Here is a 4402-nt window from a genome sequence, read left to right as displayed (position 1 = left end):
TTCATTTTTTTTTATTTGGTTTTGTTGGCGGCCGCTTGTCGTGGTTCGGGGGGGTGGGGGGGGGGGTGGGAGGGGGGGAGGGAGGGGGGGAGGGAGGGAGGGAGAGATCCTAACTTAAAAACCAAAAGAAACAATGAGAAAAGATAAGATAAAAATTCTAACAGTGCAAATAAATAAATGTTTATAATTACTAAAGGGATCAGAGTATTCTCAGGATATTTTTGCTTCAAGCATTTATATTAACACACAAATACACTGTTATTTGACTCATCTTAAAATTACCTTTAACCCCAGAACCCAGGAGGCAGACGCAAATGATCTCTGAGAGATGAGGGCCAACCTGATCTACACAGCGAGTTCCAAGACAGCACAGGCTACATAGTAAGATCCTGTCTCAAAAAAATGTATTAAATAAATAAGTACATAGTGTAAATGATGCTAATGTAGTCCCTCTGTGCCCTACAAGATCGCACTTAACTTTTCTGCTTTGTATTATGTAGCTGCATATCGAGGCTTGATTCCAATCGGTGTCACAATAGAAAATATAAGCTTTCCAAGGGGGAAAATTGACAGACACCATTTCATACAAGTGATCAAGGTTAACGTCCCCAGGGGTAAGTCATTCAAACTTCATGATCAACATGGTGATTGCTACCATAGAACCTTCCTGGACAGACAGGATGAGTCAAGAGACTTATTCGGGAAAGAAGAGAGACCATGGGAGACCTGATGCCACAGGATAGGAAATGCACTTCGTTTCTCTGATATTTTTCTCACCAGACCCAGAACATGTCATATCACATAAACCCAAACAGATGGACTCACGTCTAAATGCCTGACCAGTTCTCATCAAAGACTCCAAGGTCATAAAAACAAAAGAAAAAGACTGAGAGGCTGTTCCAGATGGAAGGAGGCCAGGAGGCTTGGCTACTCAGCGTGATTCTAGGCACAAGACTGCCTTCGGGTCAGTGAGAAAGCTGGGAACTCTGGAAGAGCTTAGCATGTGGTCAATCTCACTGTATCAGTGTCACATTCTGAGTGACAACAAATAGATGGTATGGAAGATGGTGGGTGAGCTTTCTGCAGGAAGCTCCAGCTAGGAAACAGGTGTGGTAAATGGGAAAGCTGAGGGAAAGGGTGTGAAGGCATCTGAGCTCCTCTCCTCTGTTCTCGTTATGCTGGAGATCAAACTCGAGGCTGTAAACATTCTAGGCAAGCATCTACCGTTGAGCTACACCCTGTAGCTATCTCTTGCTACTTCATGAGTTCTTCTTTCTTCCACCCTTCTCTACCCTTTTTCTTCCATCCTTCCAACTCCCTAACAATAGATATGAGTGGGAGGAAAAAGGATACAGGGGAAAGGAAGGAACTCCCTGAATAAAGTCAGAGGCCGGAAAGGGGTCCATGTTATCATTTGACTACTTCCTGCTGATTAGGAGCCGAAGAGTTCCTTGGGACAAGTTTGATCTTCACCATGTGGATATCTAATTTCTTCTTATTGTTTCTTCTTTTCCCCACAACTACTTAACAAACCGCAACCAACAGCCCACCTCTGTGGCTATAGCATTTATATAGCCTCTGAAAACTCCCCAGAATTCCAAATATCACAGAATTGCAGAAACTGCAGCTGGCAAAACCACACCCCTGTTAGAGCACGAGGTAAGTCATAGTCTGCTGTTGTGTGTAGGTCCCCGAAGGACTGCTATGCCCTGGCTGAGACTTTCCATGTGCTGCTGTCTGCAAAGTAACATTCTGCAGTTTTTCTAAGAACAAAACATCCTGTTGAAGGATGATGCCCCAGGAAGGAAATTTACACTTGACATCCCATTGCTCCCAAGTTGAGTTCCTGTTTTTCCTTGAGTTTGTGTTTTTCCTTCCCTGACTTGGCGTACATATTGAACCTGCTCGGTAAAAGCTTTGGCATTCTCTCACAACGGATGACCCGAGTCTGATTCTTTCTTTAATCTCCCAGGCCTATGCCTGAGCTCAGTACCACAGGCAGCGTCGGAGATGTCAGTTGTAGACAATCTGAAGCAGCCCCATATCCCACACCTGAGATTAAAACAAAAACATATTTCTGTGTTTTTTTTTTTTTAAGAAACCAAAATTCCAAAATTGTCACTATACCTGCCAGAAGGAAGTTTTAGGAGATGATAACGTTACAGCTGGGCATGGCAGCACACAGCTGCAACAGCAGGACTTGAGGGGCTGAGACAGGAATAGGGGAGTAGTGTGTGTTCAAGGCCAGCCTCTGCTGTGTTTTGATACCATATCTCACAATAAAAAAGAGTATTAGCCAGATATGGGGGCTCACACCTAGAAGAACCCCAGTACTTGGAAGGCAGAAGGAAGATGAAGAGCTCATGGCTCACAGCTATATAGTAGGTTAGAAGTCAGATTGGGCTACATAAGCTCATGTCCAAAAAGAAGAAAGAGTATATATTTTAAATGTGGTGTATTTGTCAATATTCATTAAGCTGATCATGGTGTGGTGGCAAATGTCCCCAAGCAGGGCTTTCTATGCCACCATGTAGTTCTCTTGTATCTACAATCCTCTACTGACCTCTATCTGCAAGCCAGGCCCTTACGGAGCAGTCAGAGCACATGCAGGCATCTTCATCAGAGAGGCCTGTATGCCCAGGTTCTTTCTCTCACATCTCCTGCTTCGTCACGCTCAGCCTGAGGCATGGCCTACTGAACCCTTCATTGAAGCTTACATACCAGATGGTATGGGTTGCCCACTGAGCAGCAGGAGTGGTGCTTCCTGTTTATGTGTTTTGTTTTCCCTGTTGATGTCAAGAGATAAGAGCAAGCTCAGAACTCCAGACAAAGAATAAGTCAGAGCCTGGTGCATTATTGGGCATGTGTGAGGACCAGCAGGTTTTGTTTGGCTGGTTTTGGCATTTGAGTCAAGGTCTCTCTCTCTGTAGCTCAGACTATCCTCAAACTCCCAGCAATTCTCCTGTCTCTGCTGTTTTTTTTTTTAAGGTTTATTTTATTTTATGTATGATTGCTCTGTCTATTGTACACCTGTAGGCCAGAAGAGGACATCACTTATTAGATGGTTGTGAGTCACGATGTGGTTGCTGGGATCTGAACTCAGAACTGGCTATCCAGCCCCTGCCTCTGCTTCTGGATTGCTGGGATTATAGATACTCACCACCACATCTGGATGTAAGTCAGGTGCTGCTATTCAACACATTAGTCAGTGACTATGAGTTACAGCTTAGAAAACGCCTTAGAAACTCAAAGAAAATTATTGACCTGCCAGGACCTGCCAGGATGCAATATCTTAATCTTTGTCAAACAGTTCACTCAAAGAAAACACTTTTGTAAGGCATACTTAAACTGTTTTACTCTACTATTCATGTGTTTGTGTATAATGTATGCGGTATATATGTACAGAGGTCAGAGTACAGCTTTTGGGAGTTGGTTCTCTCTTTTCACGGTATGTCTTAGGACTGAACTCAGGTTTTCAGGCTTGTAAAGGAGGTGTTCTACTCACTGAACCATCTCACTGGCGCCACGTAAGTTTGTTTGTTTGTTTGTTTGTTTTTTCTTGTTGGCATTGTTCTGATTCTCCCTAGTAGTCTCTGGTTTTGTCATAAGTTTCTGGCTTTGAACGCGTATGTAGTTTTCATAAGTTGTGATTTTTTTAAAGCATCCATGAACCCAGCTCCTTAATCTTTTTGTTGGATCAGTGAAAAGCTGCCAACCCTGCCAAGAACACAGTAGTAAGTGATACTGACAAGAAGATGTGGCCATGCCCACAATGACAGTGACAAATCTGCTCTGCAGGGACAAGCAAAAGCTGAAGAGCATCAAGTGGTTTTGGAGTTATACAAGGGCAAAATGGGATCCTGGGAGGCCAGCACCGTGAGGCCGAGACACCGGCTTCTGGCCCACCCTCCCAGCAGGTGCAGATCAAAGTAGACTGCTGGGATCTGTTCCAGTTTCCAAGGAGTGTGCTCCTTGGGAGCCCCTGGAGCCATCCCTGGGTGTGACCAGCATCAGACGCTGGCTAAGGCCTGACTCAGCTTTAGTAACTACCCATTTGGTGGGGGAAGTCAATTCTTGGACACCTGTCTAGGAAGGCCCAAGTCGTCCTGCATGCGTCTAAATTCATATGGCCCTGCAGATCTGAGTGTTCTGTCTTCAGGGGACACAGAGAGATAAAAGAAATTTCAAGTTCCATTTCTATACTCATACGATCCACAAGTAGAAGGGACCAGAAAGATTACCTGCCCACAGCAAAACCCAAAACCCAGCCCTCGTGTCAATCCTTCCAGGGATGGTAGCTCACAGTTCTTTGAACTTTAAATAGTTCTTAAGGCCCCTACTTACAGTGACCCACATACTGATCTCTTTATGGAAGTGGAGCGTTAACTCCAGCACTCCTCCA

Source organism: Grammomys surdaster, unplaced genomic scaffold, assembly GCF_004785775.1.
Source record: "Grammomys surdaster isolate TR1022 unplaced genomic scaffold, NIH_TR_1.0 201, whole genome shotgun sequence".
NCBI classification, from domain to species: domain Eukaryota; kingdom Metazoa; phylum Chordata; class Mammalia; order Rodentia; family Muridae; genus Grammomys; species Grammomys surdaster.
The sequence above is the reverse complement of the archived record's forward strand: the minus strand, read 5'-3'. Positions refer to the sequence as shown.